This window comes from Urocitellus parryii, chromosome Y, assembly GCF_045843805.1.
Source record: "Urocitellus parryii isolate mUroPar1 chromosome Y, mUroPar1.hap1, whole genome shotgun sequence".
Classification (NCBI taxonomy): domain Eukaryota; kingdom Metazoa; phylum Chordata; class Mammalia; order Rodentia; family Sciuridae; genus Urocitellus; species Urocitellus parryii.
This window is the reverse complement of record NC_135548.1, coordinates 12,404,199-12,425,886: the sequence shown is the minus strand read 5'-3', so window position 1 is coordinate 12,425,886 and position 21,688 is coordinate 12,404,199. Positions and strand designations below refer to the sequence as shown.

General features: G+C 50.1%; 2 pseudogenes; both read right to left on the bottom strand.

Moving 5' to 3' along the window:
• Positions 1-727: 727 nt before the first annotated feature.
• LOC144251190 (rho-related GTP-binding protein RhoC-like) lies at positions 728-3,301 on the bottom strand (annotated as a pseudogene).
• A 5,866-nt stretch (positions 3,302-9,167) lies between these two features.
• On the bottom strand, positions 9,168-15,884 carry LOC144251177 (protein phosphatase 1J-like; annotated as a pseudogene).
• Positions 15,885-21,688: the final 5,804 nt, after the last annotated feature.

Below are 21,688 nucleotides of genomic sequence, written 5' to 3'. Positions count from 1 at the left end.
ACACCCTGTCCAGGGCCACATCTCTTCACAGCCTCCATGTCCAGGGGAGGAAACTCAGTGGGCAGGGAAGCCACCCACCGGTTTCTAAGTTTAGTCCAGGCTAGAGACCATGCCCATCACCCGCCTCCCAGGCTAAGCCAGGCATGACCTCATCTCTGCTCTAAGACTCCACACTTCCACTTCCTGCCTTTGCCAACAGGGAGCCAGTCTGGCAAGCAACTTGGAAATGAAGAGAGAGATGGGACTCTGGGCTTGTAGCCAAGATAGGAACCAGACAAAGGAAACAGGAAGCTGCCACACACATGTTGGAACCTGTGGCCTTTATTCATGCCCCCCACCAAGTGCAGTCAGAGACAAGGCCCCTGCCCCAAAGAGAAACCCCAATCCACCTACCCTAGAAATGCTCCTTTGAGCCAGAAGTATATAAAGTGCTAGTGTGTGACCATCCTCTGGGGAGGGCCAAAGGGAGCAAGAGCCCTACCCCTGGACCAAGGCAGCAGGGACAGGGACTGCTCAAGAAAGGCAGGCCACAGGCCCAGCTCCCAGAGGACAGGGAGGGAGGGCAGGCCTGCCACCACTCTGGGGGCTAGGGAAACGATGCAGTCCTGGGCATGAGGGAACTGTAAAAAGGAGCCTTCAGCATGGAGTCCTAAGGGTGGAGCTCAAGGGCAGGTGGGTGATCCCTAAGACCCTGTGAAGAAAGGTGGCATCAGGATCCGTGGGGATCTCAGAGAATGGGACAGCCCCTCCGGCGCTTATTCTTGTGGACCTGGAGGCCAGCTCGAGTGGCCATCTCGAAAACCTCTGGCACTCCCTCATAGGTTTTGGTGGAGCACTCAAGGCACTGATATGATTTGCCATATCCCAGCCTTCCTCAGATCGGACGGGTTTCTGAGAAGACAGAAGATAAGGCAGAGGAAGCTGGTGGCTAGGTGCACCTCTCACCACATGACCTATAAGTATAGTAACTATAACAAATACCTCCTCCAGCCTTGAGCCCACAAAGCATCCAGGCCCCGGCTGCCCAAGGCAGGGATCTAAACCTCATATTTACATTCAAAGTTGTCCCCAGACTAGCCCCTCCTCTCCCACCAAATCGCAGACCCTATGGTCCACATATGTTTTGCCTAAATGTGTGTCGGCTACCTCCTTAATGACCTACCTTCTCCATCATCCCTCCAACCCATCCTGTGCCTGCTGTTTCCAGTTTAAAACCTTGCCTTATATAATTATCCTCTCAAGATAGTCTCTATTCCATACCCTGGCAGCTTCCTATAATAAACTCTTCCTCTGGTCAGTGGACCGCTTAGTGAGACCCTGAATAAGCCAGCTCCCTTGCCCTCTAAGCCTTTTTTCAGCCATTGATGATGCCCTTCCTCCCCAGGTACACTGATGGTGCAGTCTGCATACCCTAAGTGAAACATAAGCTGTCTCCCCGTGGACAAGGACTTCCTTATTCATCTTAGTAGCCCCAATTCCAAAGACAGAATAATAAACTGGAATAAATGAAAATGCCAAGTGACCTTGGACAAGTCACTTCATTCTATGATCATCTGATTTGATACTGAGGTTCCTTCAGATTCTTAGCAGGGCACACACATGGGAGAGGAGGAGGTAGATATCACTATGACTGCTTAACACAGGACAGTCGGCTGAAGAGAGAGCTCATTTCTGCCCCAGCCTGCAACCCCTCAGAGGGCACCTTCCTCCCCAGGGTTCCCCATCAGGCAGCCCCACCCACCTGCTTTATCTTGGCCAGCTCTCTCCTGGTATGCTCATCTTGCCCGAGTCCTTCTTATTCCCCACAAGGATGATGGGCATGTTGGGGCAGAAGTGCTTCACCTCCAGGGTCCACTTCTCAGGAATGTTTTCTGCACAGACATGTCCCAACAGGTACCTTGGTTTAAGCATGTGAGCACTGGTCTTCCTTCCCATAGCAGTCTGAGGCTGATGGTCTCCTTCATACCTCAAAACCCCATCCCTTGTAGCATATCCTCCCCAAAGCTCTTCCAAACACTGGAGATGCCACAACAAAGGAGCCAGCAGAGAATGTGTGGCCCTTGTGACTCCATCCCCACAGCCTCTGAGGATGGCTGACTCCAAAGCATCTCCACCCCCTCTCTCCAAAGTCCTCACCCAGGCTGTCAGGGCTGTCAATGGAGAAGCACATGAGGATGACATCTGTGTCCATATAGGAGAGGCGCTGCAGACATTCATAGTCTTCTTGCCCTGCTGTGTCGCACAAAGCCAGTTCCACCTGACAAACGGGCAATGCATAGCTGACCCCAAGGGCCCCAACCTACTACCCAGAGATCCTCTCAAACCACTTGTCCTGCTGTGTGCAAGGCACCATATTAATCACAGTCATAACAAACTCAATTGAGTTTTTCTTTAAAGTTCTAAGATGTAAACTGGGTGTACTGGTGCATACCTATAAACCAGCTATGTGCGAGGCTGAGGCAGAAGAATCGCCAAGTTCAAGGCCATCCTGGGGAACTTAACAAGATGCTGTCTCAATTTGTTTAAAAAAGTAAAAAGGGCTGGGGATGTAGTTCAGTGGCAAAGTGCTGCTGGCTTCAACCCCTAGTAACCCCTCTCCCACAAAAATCACTAAAATGTGTTTGATTTTTGTGATCTCAAATGAATAGCTATCGTGAATACCACTTTAATTCTCACACTCCTTTAGGGTAAGTCATGCCATCATCACCATTTTGTGGTGGTGGGGAGTTTAAACCCAGAAGCAAAGGGACTTGGCCCTGATTACAAAGCGAGTATGTGGTAGAACCAGAGGATATATCCAGGTTTTCTTTGGGGTACTGGGGATTAACTCAGAGCCTCACACATGCTAGGCAAGTACTCTACCAATAAGCCACACTCCAGCCCTTTTTATTTTAGATAGGGTCTGGATAAGTTGCCCACACTGACCTCAAACTTGTGATCAATCTTCCTGCTTCAGTCTCCTGAGTAGCTGGCATGTAACATCACACGTGAATATATCCAGGTTTTCTAAAAGTGCAGTTTCATTTCTCAAATTTTACTTGTTCCCACAGGAAAATAAAAGATGTGAGAGAGTGGTAAGGAAGGACATACTACATGACCAGGAACAGGGTTCCAAGGCAGGATAGGAAAGGGCTCTTGGCCTTACCTGCTTGCTGTCCTCCTCAATGTCTGTAATATAGTTCTCAAACACAGTAGGGAAGCAGACCTCTGAAAACTGATCCTTGCTGAAGACAATGAGGAGGCAGGTCTTTCCACAGGCACCATCCCCCACAATCACCAGCTTCTTTCTGATTGCAGCCATGGCTGGGGCTGGCAAACAAGAGGCAGTAGGGATTTGGGGAAAAAAAAAAAACTAGTAGTACAAAAACTGCTCTGTGACTGCCAAAACCTCTCCACAAACCTGGGCAAAGGAAGAGAAAACAGAAAAGGGGGCTTGCTTCAGCACATTCTTGCCAAGCACCAATCCTGTAAGAAACAGAGTTTAAGATTTTTAATTTCTGGGGCAGGGACAGGTCTTCTCCAATGGGTTAAAATATAGCAGTGGGAGGTGGAAGAACCCACTTGGGAACCAGAAAACGACTTTCAAAGTTATACACTCAACTGAAGGGAAACATTCAGCAAGGTGTTCAGGGATGCCTCCAGAAAAGCCAGCCTTTATCTGCTTTGCATATTGGAGTCATGAGACAGATTTCATTTGTAACAAGATTTGATACATTTAAGGTTTAATAATTGCTAAGGTATAATCTAGAACAGATTGTGCCTTGGCTTGAGTCACGCTTGCCTAGTCAAAAATAAGGAGTCCCTCTACAAAACCAGATACTAGCAGAACCACTTACTGGGAGGCTGATAGGTAAGAGAAGGAATATTTATAAAGCCCCAAGGTACCCACTCTTTGTTGGGTATTTTGACAAAAATTATTTACCTCAGGTTCCAGTGGCTTGTTAGGTGAATGGTGCACTTCCCATTTTGACAACAAGGAAACTCTCTGAGGGTTAGATAATCAGAGTGTCAAGGACAGCACTCAAAGCAGGGCTCTATGCCTCCAGAGTCTCTGCCTTTCTACATGTCACCTCAGAGGTGGAAAGGAGAGCAGGAGGAGGAAACCCCAGACAGAGGACAGAGGCAGCAGCCAGCAGCTTCTCTGACCCACCCCATCCTGTCCCCAAACCCCGGGTCACACAAAGGAGGCTCAGTCCAGGCAGTACCCACAGGTCACATTAGGGCAGCCTGCCTTCCTCCCCTCTTCCTGCTGGGCCTGGCGGCAACACTAGGTTACTCAGCCCCCAGTAGGGGACAATGACTACACTGTAGGGAATCACACATCCACCACAGCAGAGGGACAGAATAATCCACTATGGAATCACCTCCACCCACTCTGGAACAGCCCCTTCCTCCCTCTGTCCTGCTCACTTTTATGCCCTGCCCACCCCTCCCTGTGACTCAGGGCAAGGAGTCAGCTTCCCAGGGTTATCATGTGTCCCTCATCACCAACACACATGAAGGAGCAGTTCATCACACCTGCAGTTCGTCACACCTTCACAGCTCCCCTCACTTCCTCCTTCCCCAGGGAGGGGAGCCAAACTCCACCCAGCTAGATTCCCAGCCCTGCAGTCAGGGAGAAAGAGAGGGTGTGCTCTGGAGCTGAAATGAAATCTAGGCTGTTGGGAAGAGGGAGGGAGCTAGAGCCTGGGCTGGGAGGAGCCCCAAAAGAAATGACAAATGAGGACCAGTCCCTCCACCAACTAGGCAGGGAGCACAAGGTATGGTAGGTAACCTGATCTCTGCCTCAAACCTAGGTTTTCCTCAGTCCCACATCCTGTCATGCTGGGCTGAGCTCTTCTAGTCCCTGCATTCCACCACCTCACATTATATAGCCTGGGTCTGCTTTTTAGGAAGCAGAATACTCCAGCCCCAGGCTGTTTCTCTTCAACAGTGGGATGCTAGGTGGCCCCTCCCTCTCCTCCACTTACACCTTCAGAAAACTGGGATGTGGAGGAAGAGGACATAAGTCACTGAGAATTTATCCAAACCACTCTCCGGATCACAAAGGGGCTCTTGCTGATACCCCAAATGACAGGGAAGATGTGCCCTGCCGACACATCCCTTCCAAACAGGGGTTCATTGAAGTCTACCCAGGTGACTGACACTAGGATTTCTTCCAACTCCCCCACCTACTCCCATTAGTTCAACTCATGCAACTGTGTAAACACTGGCTGGGGTAACTCCAACCCAGGCAGTGAGGATAGAGAACAATCACTGCTGATCTACCAGTCACTTAGGCAAGAGTACGCCACTGTCCTCCCCCAACAAGGCAACTGGCACCAGATGGTGGGAGGCAGAGGCCAGAACTTCAGAACAAGGGCATGAATTAAGTGACCTGGAACCCCTAGCTCAGAAGACTTTCCCTCCAGGCTCTGATTGGGCCAGAAGAGCAAGCAGCCCAGGCCAAGCCAGGACACAAGGCCCAAAGAAAGCCAAGATAGCATGAACAATAGTTCCCTGTGAGAGGAAACCCCAGAGGAACTGCCCCACTGATCCTAAAACGGGCAACCAAACCCCACGCAGAGACTGAAGTGGAGCTGGAATGGAGCTTGGAACTTCTGGCGCCTCCCCTGAGACTAGATATGTGGGATACCTAGCTCATTCTCTTGATTTTCCCGAAGATCCAGTGGGCCTCCTACCTGGCTCACTTCCCCTGAAGTTTGGGAAAGACTCACTCTTCAGTTGACACCTCTTCCTCAACTTTAAAGCCAGAACTGAGAGAACTCTGTGCCCCTGGCTCCCCAGCCGACACCCCTAAAATAAATCTTTAGCCTAGCTAGGGAGTGTGGAGGGTAGATTCCTTCATACACTCGCATGAACGAACACACGAACACACACGGGCTGTATCCTTCCCGGTCTCCCCTACCCCATGCCCCAAGCAGTTTCCAAGGACTGTAGAGGGCAGTGTTCAACCTCCTCAGAACAGTGGCAGCCCCCAAGGGTCACACCGCGCCCTTATTCCCGCCATTCCACCGTTCAAGCCTGGAAGAACTCTCAGCCCATCCCCAGCACCCAAGGCCAGGTCCGCGCTGGGCCGTCCTGCCTGGGGCTAGCCAGGGCGTCTGGGTTGGGTTCCCTCGCGAAGGGAGATCAAGGCCGCTCCCTTGTTCCGCGGGGGAGGCTAGGGGAAACCGGGAGGGAAGGGAAAGGGCTCCGATCAGGGCCTCAGCAGGAGAGAGCCGCTGCCAGGCTGCTCCTGGGGCCCCTCGCTGCAGTCTGAGGAGGAGCCAAGCAGGCTGGACCCCAGCGCAGCCGGGACGCAGCGTCCAAGGGGAGGGAACGGGCCAAAACCCCTCGCTGGACCCGCCCGAGCTCCCAGCGAGTGGAGAGGAGGAAAGTGTTCTCCCGGGAACTGGGACGCCCTTCTCCCCCTGCCCGGACCCCTGTACCTTCTGCTCCGTTGCCTCGAGTTGCGTGGCCATTGCAGGAGGCTGAGACTGACCCTAGGGGCCGGGCCCCGCCTCCTTCAGTCCTTGGCTCGAGGATTGGGGGCGCCTGCCCCGGGCTGGGTGAGAGGCTGGAAGGAGAGTCGCTGCGAGCTGCCAGGACTGCAGAGGAGTGGGCGGTGACTGGAGCTGGTGGGACCCCGGAGGACTCGGCCTCTGCCCCACCTTCCAGCCCCTAGGGGCAGATGAGCATTGAGAAAGTTGAGAAAGTTGAGAGGCGCTCGGGGTGGCATCAGGAAGGGCCGCTGCTGCCCTCCCATGGCCAAACAGCACCTGCTCCTGCCCCACCTGGACGCTCGCGGGAGGCAGGACTGGGAAACCCGGGTGCCCGTGTGGGCGATGGAGTGGGACGTGGGTGTGCAGAAGACCACTCTCTGCCACTAGAATCCTTGCGGAGCAAGCATAGCCTGACTTCATCCCTAGTCTGAAGGCCCTCCAGGACCTTCTGGGACCTGCAGACCCAGACCACCGTTCTGCCTTGTATTCCCTTCCATCCATTGCCTGGAATTCCCCTGAGTCCAATTCCTACCTACTTCTCCAAGGTTACTCTTGTAAGTGCTTCTGGATCCCCAACCAGGAATACAGTTCCCACTCCTGTTGTATTACTGTGCAGTTAGTGACACTAGCCCCTTCTGATGTGTTACATACCATATTTACCTACATGTAGATCTTCCTTGTAAAAATGACTGAGGAGGTGGACAAAGAAGGAGGAAATCTATCAACATTCTATTGACTTGTATATTCTAGGAACTACATAACTCAACCTTTTAAATACTTGTCACAATCCTTTCGGGGGAAGTATACCCATCTTCTTTTACCTGTAAGGAAACTGAGATTTGAAGACGCAGCTTAGCAAATGTTTGAGATTTATGATAGCAAGAATTCATACAGTCAGTCCTGTGTGACTACAATGCTGGTGCTGTCTTCTGATGACTACCGTGCTCCTCCAGTCTTCCCCTCCCCTCGTCTAGCACAGTGTGTGTCCCATGATAGGTTTTCAAGAAATATTTGCTGAATGGATGCATGTTAGAAGTCTTACAGACTTTAAAGATCTGAAGTACAGCCAACACATTTGGTAAATGAGCAAACTGAGTTCAAGAGCAGTTTGGTCCCCAGGCCTCTAAATCCACTCAATAGTTCACTCAGTATGAAGTGAGAGCTATGTGCTGAAGATTGATTTATGCCTTCAAATAATTTATAGTCTAAATGAGGAATACAAACAATCTCAAGATATCTAACGCTTATGGAACCTGACTCTATATACATTAACTATTTCAGTCCTCACAATAACCTGATGGCCTAGTAGTGTTATCTCCATTTTACTGAGAAAACAAATGGGGGCTCAGAGAGATTACAGAGTTGATGTTGGGTCTGGTCCTAGAATTCAAACCAATGGACTCTAGAGACCTTGCTCTTAATTGCCACTCCCTATGGACAACTCTTGCAGCCGGCCATACAGGAGGCATTTGCTGTTGGGGGGTGGAGAGAATGCATTAGCTGTGGGATGCCCAGCCCTGAAGAACAAATGAAGTATTCAAATTAGGTTGATGTGTATATTTTAAATAACAAATTGAAGCTACTGCAGGCCTACAGAGTCATGGGAACTCCCCAGAAGACAGTGATGGTGATGGAAGATGAGGCTGGAGAAGGAAACAGGAAACAGACCATGAAGGTCCTTATATGCCATGCCCAGGAGTTGACTGTGAATTTTGCTCAGGTTCAGCAAGGAGCTGCTAGAGTTAGGAAACTAATATAATGAAAAACCAAGGAGGTGACAGTGGGAGTGAAGATATGTGGGAAAAGGTACACACACACACACACACACACACACACACACACACACATAGACACACACACGGATACATAAATGTATATATTCAACAATACAGTCATGCATAATTTAATGATGGGGATATAAGAAATGCATCATTAGGCAATTTTATTGTTGTGTAAACATCATAGTGTGTACTTACACAAACTGAGAAGGCATAGCCTACTACACACCAAGGCTATATAGTTTATACCATCATAAATGCAGCTCATTGTCATCATATAGCACATGATGGTACTTAGTGATTGATTAGTATGATGAAGAGGAAATTAAATGGTTACCAACTCGAAGATTTCTAATTTGAGCAGCCAACCTGATGCCGTTTGAGAAGATGAAGTAGGAGATGTAACATGCTGTGTGGAAAATAGTGGATTGAGGTGTGTTGAGGTGAAGTGCCAGTGGGCTTTCATGGAAATGTTTGGCAGATGACTGGTATGTATGAATCTAAAGCTCAGGAAAGATTTGGGAAGAGACCCCAACTTGGAAGAAACATTGGCAGATGGATGAAGCTACAGAAGTGTCTGAGAAAACTCAGGGCAAGTGAGTGGATTGAGGAGAGGAGAGGGCAGAAAGAAGAACCTGGAAAAAATTCATTTTTGGGGGGCTGTCCTGATGTCCTTTCCACTACGGCACAGAACTTTTCCTTAACTTTTAGTTTCTAATCAAAGCAAATAAAGACATACACCTTTATCCATCGGGTTTATTTACCAAAAGCTGTAATTCTGGGTCTAGTGGATATCCCTTTTGGGGTTAAACTGCCACTAAAGGGAGACAACTGCAGAATTTGGGCTGAGAGAGGGGGAAGCATGGAGAGGCTATTTGGTGGTGGGAGGGATGGGCTGATCCCCTCAGGAGTAACTGCCCAGCCCTCCTAGGGGGATGACAAAGACTGAGATGTCATTCCCGGAACCCAGCTTGTTGTTAGGGAGATGTCAGCCATGGTCCTGGGGGGTGCCCCGTGCCCCCAGGACCAGAGCTTGGGCAAGAGCTATATACCAGCCAGGAGCACATGTGCAGATTCATGTATATGGGAATATAGACACAGAGGCCCATGTGGGGTCCCCAAGCATTGCTTCCCTTTGCCCTTTCCTTTGCCAGTGTCATCCCCTTACCATCATGTCATGCAACTCCTACCTGCTGGGGTCATTGGGTTCTTATGCCGACAGCACCCTGTCCACAGTGGCAGCTACCTCACAATCATTGGTGACATCCCTTAGGCCATCTGTTCCCAGGACTAGCATATCGTCTGGCAAGTGCTCATACTGTGTCAGGTCATATACTCGAACCTGGTGGGGAAAGAGTGTAGGGAGGATTGAGGTGTGGGGTTTGCTGGACAGGGAGCTTGGGGATAAAAGGACCCTGGATGAAAACCAGCTTGAGACCCACAGAGGAGGGAAGGTATAGTTAAGGAGGCCCCCATACAGCTCACCTCAGGGAAGCAGGAGAGGAAAGGCTAGATGGGCAGGGTGGATCTGCAGACATTAAGGTTGTGGTCTCCCAATCCCTGGTGTCGGAGACCAGCTCCAACAGGGGGTCTCAGGAGACGAACGGATGGTGAGGAGTCGGCGAAAGAGGGGGTGGAGAAACAACACAGACACCAAAGTGAAGGTGTTGATCCCAATCTTTACTTGTGAAGTTGATCATATATACTTTTCATTTTGGCAGGCTTACAGTACTTTGTGGTTACAAAACAGTAATCATTATTCAAAGAAACAAAATATTACGTAGTTACAATTAGAATAGAAGAATGTATTTTGGCTTATGCATAAGCAAGCATTTGTACTTTCAGTTCGAGTTTTGTTTTGAGCTGTTTCTGCTTAGTTAACTTTTAATAATAGTTACAAATGTCCCAAACTATTGGCCTATACCTTGACTATTCTTCCTTGACTTACTGACTGGAACCGGTGCCATGGTTACGGCAAGTGGTTGATTTGTTATTACTTTTAATCAAACAAAAGTAAGAGCACAAACCATTGTGCACAGGAACAAGAACAAGTTGCCCAGTACTAAGCACTAATCTATCTTCTCTAGATTTTAATTTAATTTCTCAAAAACTTCCTTGACAGGAATACAGGGAGTTTTTCATTAGACATTAACAATTTACACTCCACAGCTGAATCATTGCATTTAGAGCAAACAGATCTATGCTTTAGAAGTAGTTGCATTAATTGGGAAAGTCATGATTTTTCCTTCATACTTAATGGTCATATGAGAAATCACAACTATACTTATTAAAGGAATACAAAAACAAATCAGCCCATTCCCAGAAACATACTGCGCTCCTCCAGAGGATGGACGCCTTGCGCCATCCACCTCAGTAGGGCCTTGCCATTGCCTGAGTCAGGGGAGGGGCGCAGCACCCTGGGTTAACCCAATAGTGGCCATCACTCGGGCCTGAGGGAAACATGGAGGGGGACAGCTATTTAGTCCTCTGCCAGGCTCTCTGAAACCACACAGCCCTCCCACACCTACCCTCAGGTAGAACCTCCACCTCCCTAGACAAATTGTGGTGGGTCCTCCTGCCCTCTCCCACCTCTACCATGGATTTTACCTTTTTGCCCTCCCCACAGACCAGAGGAAACCTGAGGTCCTCCAACTGGATCTTTTTGTAGGCTCTGGGGAGGGGGGGAGTAGAAGCATCACCTAGGCATCAAAGCCTCCTCTCTTCTAGGAGCTGGACACCCACACACAAACCCCTTAGAAGGGCCCCATCCCCCAACTCCCAGCCTGGCCCAGCCTTCAGCTTCCACCTTGCTACTGGTGAGGGACTGGTTGGGTTGCCATGGGAACGACCCAGCTCTGAGGGAAGTGTTACCAGCCAGTCATGTTCTGGTCCCAATAGAGCACCCTCTGCCCCAGCTCCTTGGGCTGAGCTCTGCAGGGGAACTCAAGGTGGGTGAATTCACCACCCAGCAGCTCTGGTTTCAGGAAGCCCTGGGGTTGAGAATGGCCAGACAGAGCAAAGGGCCAGGGGGTGTTACACTCACAGCGTACCCTAGTAAATATATAGATAATGTTAATTTTTTTCTTCTTTTTCAGTAATGGGGATTAAACTGAGGGGTGCTTTACCACTGAGCTACATCCCCAGCCCTTTTTAATTTTTATTCTGAGACAGGGTCTTGCTAATTTTTTGCGGCTGTCATTGAACTTATGCTCTTCCTGCCTCGGGCTCCTGAGTTGCAGGAATCACAGGTGTGCCACACTGTATCTGGCTAGATGATATTTATTATAGCAGACCTTTAAGTAAAGGTCCACATGCTACACACTATTCTGATACACAAATTAACTCAGTTACTCTTCAAAACAACCCATGGGACAGGAACTATTACTGCACAGAGAGGTTAAGGAATTGTCAAAGGTCACATAATTAGCAGAGAACAACAAACCAGGATTCAGTATCCAGGCAGTCCATTTCCAGAGCCCAGGGGCCTTTTCTGTTCCCTCCCACCACCTCTGATTTTACTTCCTTCCTCAGCTGGGGCCACAGTGGGTGCTGCAAACCAACTCAGGCTCCTTCTTGAAGCATTTTCCCCTGGGCTCAGCCCTGCACTCAAGAGCCCACACAGTCACCTTCCCAAGAAGCTCCCAGTAGGGAGCATTCTGTGTTTGGTGGTAGTGGTGGTGGTGATGTGTGTGTGTGTGTGTGTGTGTGTGTGTGTGTGAGAGAGAGAGAGAGAGAGAGAGAGAGAGAGAGAGAGAGAGAGAGAGACAGAAAGAGGGTAGGGTTGGGGGGATGTTCTCAGGGACAAGAGTGCAGAGAGGCACAAGAACCAGTAAACGATGTGGGTAGGAAGTTTGGTTTCTACTTACAAGCAGCTGAAGATGCTGGCGCTCAGTCTCCGGGGTAAACTCCCGGAACATTGGAATGATTTCACCATTCCAGACAATGATGGCCCTGCCCAGAGACAGAAAAGGCCTGGCTCTCCTCAGCCCCTTTCATGGATAATTACAGAGGGACCAGGCCTTCTGCTTAGGATTCCTTACCCAGGACTCCATCTTTCCTCTCCTTGTGGATATATCAGGCCTTTCTTTATATCTATGGTCCTCCAAGCTCCTTCAATCTTTAGGATTTCTTTAAATATTTTATTTTTTTACAGTACTGGGGATTGAACCCAGGGCAGCTTTACCACTGAGCTATATCCCCAGCTGTTTTGATTTTATTTTGAGACCCAATTTATTATAGAGTCTCACTAAAGTTCTGAGATTGATCTTGAGCTTATGATCCTCCTGCCTCAGCCTCCTGAGTTTCTGGGATTACAGGCATGTGCCACCATGCCAAGTCCAATATTTGACTTTGAACCCCACCACCTCACTCTTCTATCCCCCCATCCTAGAGAGCATGGCCCCTTGTAGCCATGTTTAAAGCCCTTCTCCTCCATACGGGCTGTCACCCGCATTGACAACATACGCCTTGCCTAGCAGGTACACCACAACCAGTGCACAGCAGCCCCCCTCCACTTGGTGGCCAAGGCACTCCTGCTCCTGAGCCATCTGCTCATCCTGCCAAGTGAGGAAGGGTCAAGAGGGAGGAGAGTAAAAGAGTTTGCAGACACCGAGTCACCCTCCCCACTCCCATCTGCAGAAATCATCTGGCACAGCCAAACCACAACTGGAAAAATAGTGAAACACATGGGGGTAACTATCCCTTCTGCCTCCCCTCAGAACCAAACTCTGCTCTGGCTCTCAATAGTGTTGTGGGTTCTAAGGGTCAGTCTCTGAGGCCACCTGACTCTCACACAGAGTTGGCCAGAGTGTCTGCCTAGCCAGCCTTTGTCCCCGGCCACCCACTCACCATGAGCTGGAAGGCATTCTCAATGGCCCCTACTACCAGGCTTTTATGGGTCACTTCCTTCTGTGAAGACCAGCAGGACTGAGGACCAGTCAAGTGAGTAGAATCAGAGCAACCTGGGGTCCCTGAGGTGCCTGGGAGGCAGAGGGGAGGTGGTGAGTGATCTTGAAGTGTTTCTACTAGGTCCTTTAGTTGCTCCCGGATGTGGCGATGCAGGAGCCGTGAGGCCATTTCTGCAGCTCCACCACCGGCATGTCCATCAAACAGGCCCCAATAATAGAACCAGAGTCCCTGGTGGGGGAAAAGTTGAAGGTGAGTAAATCTGTTTGTGTGTGTGTGTGTGTGTGTGTGTGTGTGTGTGTGTATGTGTGATTGTGTGTGTGTGTGTGTGTGTATAGTATAGTATAGGGAAAAGAACAAGACTGTAGGCATCCAATAAATATTAGAGAGGTTGACATTACAGGCAAATTAGATTTATTCACTTATTCACCCAGTGCACACTATGTGTCAAAAGAAAGGAGACCCTCAAAAAAGCCAAATTCTGAGGACAAAAGATGCAAAAATCAGTATCAGTAATTAATTAAATTATCCATAATACACGAACATCTACATTTGAAGTAGAAAAGTAAACATTCATCTGACATGGCAGGAATCAATGCCACATAAGGGTTCTGTGGCAAACACAGAAAGCTAGTGGGTTAGGAGGCAGTTTTTTCCCAGTTTCAGAAATAAAACCAGATGCCTGTTATCCCTCAGGATGAGTGTCTGTCTCTGGAGGCTAAGAGAAGGGGTGAGGTCTTACTGGGCTTTGGCTAGGCTCCCTAGGGGCCCCTGTAACACCCCTCCATCCTTCCACATACACTTCACAGCAAACCTGGTCCTCATTGTGCCACCTCTTGCCAGTGTTGATGAAACTGCCAGGCCAGAGTGACCACATCAGGTTGGACACCAGACCAGGTCCTGGAATAACCCCCACCTTAGACATATACACATCCTCCCCTGTGGGCTGGCCAAGCTGAGAAAGGTCACAGCCACCTGGTATCCAGGCCAGAGAGAAAAGGATCAGGGAGAGCTGAGGAGGAATACTGTCTTGGTGGCAGGCCCTACTTCACAGAAAGGTAGACAGTAGCACCTGCCTGCCTCAGATCCCCCCTTACTTGGCAAAAGAGGCTCCCTCAGGGGTTCTGCTGGAGGAGGCAAGATGAGGGTAAGAAGCTCTACTTCTCTGCTCACCAAGACCCTACATTCCACCTCCAACCTCAATCAGTTCTCACAGTACTTTGTCCCCAGCGTTCCACAACTCATGGGCACACCCACCCTCACCCTAAAACTACCCAGCAAAAGTTTCTGCCTATTTGGCAGTGAGGAAGTGCTTCAGCCCAGATCCTGAAAGAGGAATTGAAAGTAGAGTAAGAGTATAGGCCCACCTGGACTGGGAAGGAGCCACTTAACCACAAACTTCTCCCTTGTAGGAAGTTAAAAGAGGTGGTGGTGGGGGGGACATGAGACCACCAGCCACCTTTTTCAGCGATCTCAGTGTTCCCATCTCCCTCAGGGTTAGGTTTTCTGGTAGATGCATTAAAAAATCCATGTAGCCTAGGAGCACGCCCTCTGTCCTGATCAAGGGGTCTATTTCCTTTATCTGCTGAACCAATAGGTCTACCCAGAGAACGCAGTCCAAAGGGTACCCTCCCACTGCAGTAGGCTGCGCCTTCCCCCACCCTGGGAGGCCGGCGGCCTTCTGGTGTTGGGCTATTTCTGGGTGTGGAGGGGGAGGGGAACGGTAAGAGGGACAGGGAACTGGGGCTCTAGGGCTGAAAGCTGCTGATAGTCTTTCCAACCCCTATCCCCTGGTTAGAAGGAACTCCGCTCCTTTTTGAACAACCGCCCTCACCCCGCAGTCCCTTAGCCTTTAACCTGCAGAGCTGCGATTAGGACCTGGCCAACTCATCCTTGGCAGAGCCCCCCCACCCCCTCAGCTCTGGGAAAAAACGGGGTTTTGAGGGGAGAGAGTGAGGGTTATCTACGAGTTACAAGGTCCTGAGGAAGGTGATTCAGGCTGCACCCGATTGAAGAGAGGGCCCGGAGCGGGTGGTGCCCGAAGCCCAGAGGATAGCAAAGGTCCCGGGAAACGGGGGTTCATGGCTCCGAGCGCCGCACGGGGGGCGCATCCCTGGAGCGGGGATGCAGAGTTGGGGAGAAGTGGTAGTCCCATCCAGGTTTGGGTGCCCTGGGAGGGCGTTCACTCAGTGTAGCCAGTGCTCCAGGGCAGGCGGCGGCCCCTGTCCGGAGGGCTTTGCACAGCCCAGCCCGCGTGGTCGTCGGCGTGTCACAGCCCCCCGGGACTCAGCTGCAGAAAGGTCGGTCTGGAGAAGCTCGCTGGAGCCTCTAAGGTCTTCGCTGAAGCCCAGCTCTCGCTCCCTGGCCTCGCTGGAGGGCTCTTGGGCGTTTCTGTAGCGGCGGCCAGTGGCGCGGAGGTCATGCTGGGCAGGTCTGGGGATTTGGTGCGCGGAGGTGAAGCACCCCCGGAGCTCACCAGGTGAGCCACGGCAGAGCGCACCAGTATTAGCCTGCTGGTTCTTGGCCCCGCCCTCGACTGTGGCCCCGCCTCTCTCAGGCCCTGACCCTAGGGCTCAGCGTGGGCGGTGCTTACCCCTGTTGGTCCTTTGAGGCCATTGGCTCCCTGCCTGGTTGGGACTGTGCGGGGCAGAACTTCCCCTAGCTCTAGGCCACCCCGGAACCGCCCCACTGGCTCCCGATCTCTTCTCCACCTCATTCTGTATTCGTCCAGCTGCAATTTCTCAGAGGGAGATGGGTTTGTTGTGGGAAAGGTCTGAGAGAAGGAAATTTTACTTCAGTCCTGCTGTAGGAGAGACATCAAATAGACCTTCCCTATTGTGACGAGGGTGGGGGAGGTGGTCTCCCCGCTCCTGGTTCAGGGTGGTCAGGCTGCCTTCAGGGCAACGAAGCTGATGACCTCAGATCCAAACAGCCGCTTCAGGGCCGCTGGGTGTGAAACAGCTGGTGTGACAACACCTCTGGAGCTACTGGAGTGAGAGCAAGAGCAGCGAGGTGGTGCAGAGTGGAGGCAATGGTAACCATGCAGGTCACAGCTGATCACCTTGGATCAGAGAGCCGGGGTAAATTCCTGGGCTCTTGATGGTACTGTTATCTCTGAAGGCCACTTCCACATGTGGGAGAGCGGTTGCCACTCCTACCCCACTTACTTTCTCAGAACCTTCCCCTTACACTCAGATTTAGACTTCTCATCAGTTAATAAGGATAACAAAGTAATATAATAAATAAATACCATTTATAGAAGACCTACTGGACAGTAGGCCTTTTACAAAGCACATTCTATACACCAATTTATCACTCCCATTTTACAAATGAGACGGGACTGGATGTACCTGTCATTTAATATGGCATGCCAGAAGAGATCATAGGCCATTGAGAGATTCATAACCACGTCAGTCTCCTGATACCAAAACCCGGTTCTGACTTGAGAATCAAGTTGATTTCTCTGAATCAGGGAGGGAGAGTTAGGAAGAAGATGACATCAATTAGAGGGATGAGGTTCCTCCTCTGCCTTTCTCCTCTTTGCGCAGAGGCTGGGGAGTCCTGGAATGCTCTGCAAGTTCTCTGCCGCCAGGGGGAGACAGAGGCCAGGTTAAACTCCTGCCTGGGCAGATTAAAAGCCCACTTGCTCCAGGACTGAAACTAGACCAAGTACCAGGTGGGATGCTTATTCTTTCTGCTTTCTGCCTCCTGGGGGAAGGTGGTACTGACCTGACCTGGGAAGGGCTCTATTCCTAAACAGGGTATCAGGGAATAGATCATTTTAGGTCCCAGGTACACCCACCCAAAATACAGTTCAAATGAGGTCAAGGTCTCTGTGCCCTAATGCAAGTTGGGCTAGCCATCACAGGACACTGGAATCAAGTTCATTATAGGGACCCTACCTCTGTGCTCTGTCCACTGAGTGTTTCCTGAAAATAGCATACTCTGTCCCCCAGGCTAAACTGTGCTCCCAGAAGGGGTGGCTTTCCTGGCTTACAATAGTCACTCAGGTGTATCTATTTGCTGTAATTATGCCCAAGATTTGGGCAGAAAGCCAGATCAAATGAAGTCACAAGAGGGAGAAAACATCAAACCCCACAGAGCAGCAAAGACAGGGACAAAGAACACGCTGCTGCTTGTTATGGGTGTTCCCCTCCTGTTTGAGGAAAAATGGGAATCAGCTCTCTGATAAATGACATAACATCACTGCCAGGTCAAAGACTGAAGAAAAATATGACTCCTAGCTATTTTTATTATTCAATGTTTCTGGGACAGTTTACTTATCACTTCTCACTGTCACACAGCTCCTTATTCCCTGCTCTTCCCAGCATCTATGGAGTGGCTGCAAAAATAGGCCACAGAGCTAGGGCCTGGAGACCCCTTGCTTCTGTACCAGATGATCCCCAGGGAAGTTGGCAACGTCTGTGGGCTGTTGCACAGCACTCCAGCCTACTCAGACCCTAAGACTTTCATCTCCCTGAGCCACCCACCCATTCCTGACACTATCGCACCTCCTCCATCCTCAGACTGTCCCAGACCTGGTAATGCAGTCATCGCCCTTACCCATCCCAAGGTGGCAGAAGGTGAGAGGAGAAACTTAGCAGGCTGGCAAGAAGCAAATCTGTGGGATGTTTTCCTTAGTTCAGACTGATAATGTCTAGCCATAAAGGGGGACTGGAGAGTCTCAAGGCAGGCCCCTTTTTCACAGTCCACATGCAGGGGTTCAGGGCCTATTATTTTTATTATTTGGTGTTTCAGGGATAGTTTGCTTACCATTTCTTCCTCCTTGCCTTTTCCCTCCACATTACCCCAACCCCAGAGCCCTGTTACAGTAAGAGGTATGTCCTTCCTATGAAGAGAAAAACTCACAGAATCTCTTTGCCTTTATTTTCCTAGTACTTTTCACATACAAAACATAACCTTACAAAGAATTTTACTATTGCCAGGCATAGTGATGCATGCCTGTAATCCCAGTGGCTTGGAAGGAAAATGGTAAGTTGGAGGCCAGCCCCAGCAATTTAACAAGGCCCTAAGCAACTTAGTGAGACCCTGTCTCAAAGTAAAAAAAAATAAAAAGGACTGGGGATGTATCTCAGTGGTAAAGCACCCCTAGGTCCAATCTCCAGTACCTAAATAAATAAATCTACAGTGGAAATTATATAACGTTTTTTTTTTTCTGATGCAGACACTGGGTCCCAGAATTTGGTTCCCAAGTTGAGACTCACACCCATCATCATAATAGGGACCATTCACCAGCCTATTATAGTCCTCCTGCCTGTCACTAAGGGTACCATTTCTGGGGTAGAAATATTGCCTTCCAGATATCAATCTAGGAGAGGACTTCTGAAAAGAACTTTGTAGCTGGGTCTAATGGTGATTGTTTGTAATCCTGTTGATTCCAGAGACTGAGGCAGGACGATCACAAGTTTGAGGCCAGCCCTCATCTATACACCCTACTGTCATGTATATCTAAAAACAAATCATATATATATGTATATATATATATATATATATATATATATATATATACACACACACATAAAAAATATATACATATATACACTTATAAATATACACATACATATATATCCCCTTCAAAAAAAGACCTCCTTTCAAAATAAAAAGGACCAGGGATGTAACTCCAGTAGAGGGCCCCTTGATCAAGCCCTAGTAGGAGGAGGACAGGGAACAACTTTGTGAAACTGTGGGAATGTTCTATATCTGCTCTGCCCAATGCACTTGTCCCTAGTTTCTTGTGGCTACTGGACTCTTTAAATAGCGTTTGAGTGCTAAGTAAAATTTTAATGAGTTTAGATTTAAATTTAAATAAAATGCGGCTAGCGACTACCCCACAGGACAATGCAGTTCTGGAATCTTCAAAGCTCAAGACACCTTGCAGGTCCGGGCAATGACTCCTCACTTCCAGCGCCCCACCGCCACCTCCACCCCGCCACCGCCCTTCACCTCCGAGCATCACCTCCTTCCCCTGAGCCGCAGAACTAGGCGTCAGGAGGCCTTCAGGTTTGGGAGAACTTCCTCGGGGTTACCTATCTGACCATAGGGGCCAGTAGTTCTTCCCTCCCTCCTCCTGTCTTGAGTCGCCAGGGGCCTCTGCGGGCCGGCTGCAACCGCCAGCCCGCCCATCGCCCTGCGCTGTCCTAAAGGAAGCAGTGGTGCTGGCCCAGGGTGGATGAGTGGGGCAGCACCGGCACCAAGGCTGAAGCGGCCACAGCACACTCCCCAGCCTTCAGACGGGAGGATCAGAGAGGGTCCGACTGATCAGAGCTGGGCCCAGGGCTCTCATCACTGCCGCGTCTGTGATGCGAGTTTGGCCAGAGCCCTGCCATCCTGGGGGCGCAGCAACTTGGTGAGGGACGCAGACAGAGCCCTGGACTGGAGGGCATTCAACCTGGCGGCACCCAACAGTAGTCTGCTTTCTGAGTCTTGGTCGAGGTTCAGAGGCAGCGCGGACCTCAGGCCAGCAGGTTGAACAGTGGTCACCGCTGTAGGGCAGGTAGGTCCCTGTGAGAGTGCTCAGAATTTTGAGGTCTGAATGGACACTGGAGTTGGGTGAGGGTAGGTTGAGGAAGGTTGGAGGTTCTTGTGGTTCACGTCTTCAACTCCTTGTTGGTGCCCACGCTGCTCACTCAGTCTCACTATAGCATGGGTTGGAGCAGGGGGAAAACAGGCTGGGAAACTGAGGTAGAGCATACAAGTTGAAGAAACATTCCCAGAAGCTTTCTGCAGCTTCCTCTAGCCCCAATCCTCTCCCCTCCCCCAGGTCTTTTGAGTCTTGGGGTTCATAAGAGAGACCAGTTGAGTGGGATTGAAGGGTCTGTAAGCTCAGAAACAAGATCACCTGAGACAGGCTGAGCATGTAGCTCAGTAGTAGAGCCCTTGTCTAGCATTCCTGAGGCCCTGGGTTCAATCCACAGCACCCCTCACCTGGGAGAAGCTGCATTTCTAATAGTTGAAATGAGGTTTCCTGATAGGGGCGGAGAGAGGAGAGACCTATTCTGGAAAGAGATACATCCAGATAGGTGGGAGCTTAACTATCTCCAGGATATTGCCATCACTTCCTCTGAACACCTTCATTCCCCTTTGTAGGACCCTTGTTGCTGGGAGCTAGGAGGCAGGGTTCTCTTCTTTCCAGGGCCTCACCATCCTGCGTTTCACTTCTGCCTCCTTAGGAGGCTGAAAAAGGAGGAGTACTTAGGAGAATGTGTTGGGGAGCTGTGGCCTGCAGTTCAGAGACCTGCTGAACCCCCATTCTGGCTCTGTGGGGTGAAAGAGGGTGACAGTGGCAGAACTGAGCCAGCTGTATGTAAGTCCAGGAAGCAAGTGCCATGGGACATTGGTGGTAGAGGCAAAGAGGATTCAGGGCTCGGGAATCCTCCCCAGAGGTCTATCCCAGCAGGAATCAATCTGGCAGATTCTGATTAGAACTCTCCCCTTATCCTCAGCTCTGTCCCAAGATCAGAGAGATGACAGTGCTGATTCTTAGACCCCTCCCACCACTGCTTCACTCCTGTGACATTGAAGCTCCCTGGCCACTGGTCCCAGGCTCATTCTGACTCTGTAAGGGCCATTCCCAATCCAGAAGAAGAGACTCTGCCCCTGCCTAGAACAGCTTCATAACTGGACTCCGGCCAGCCCACCCCCTTGCCTTCTCCCAAGCTTTCCTTTACCCAACCAGACCAGGGCCCGGGCTCCCTCTGGACCTCACAACTCACTGAAATCTTTCCTACTTGTCCAGGTGGATTGAGTCTGAGACCAGCAGATGAGCAGACTGAATCTAAAAGATCCTAACAAAAGGTAAGTGAAGAAACAGTTGAAGATTTGAAGTGTGAGGGGTGGGCAGACATCGGGCATTTTATTCTAATATGGCAGCAGGTTCCTGGCATTTGGTTGATCCCTGATACTCTCAGAATTGTGCTGGCACTTGAGGGAGGTCAGCCATGACCCAAGGGGCTAGGTGAGCAACAGAGGTAGTGACCCGGGTCAATCCCTGAGCTTGAGACTCTGATGCCTCCTGAGACTGATTTTGCCCCCATCTGTGGCTGGGCAGCTCCCAGCCTTTGTGTACCTCTACTTCCCAGATGGAATTCCCTCCATTTCTAGCGACTCTCTGGGACATATTTGGGAGTTTGAACCACTAAGGATGGAGGAAGATAAGGAAAGGGGAAGAGAGTTTGGCTCAGAAGCAAGGTGGTAGGTGGGCATAGGGAAGATTGCTGGGTTCTGCCCCCTGCCTCCCCCATGCTGCCTTACCTTGGCAAATTATCTGACTTCCATTAGCCTTCTTTTTATTTTTAAATTTAAATATTGTTTAAATTAAATGGCCATTACATTCCCCAGGTTTGAAACTCAAAAAATGAAAAAGAGCCGGGTATGGTGGTGTACACCTGTTATCCCAGCAACTCCCTGAGGCAGGAAGATGCAAGTTCGAGGTCATCCTCAGCAACTTAAGGAGGCCTTAAGCAATTTAGCAAGACCCTTTCTCAAATCAAACAAATAATA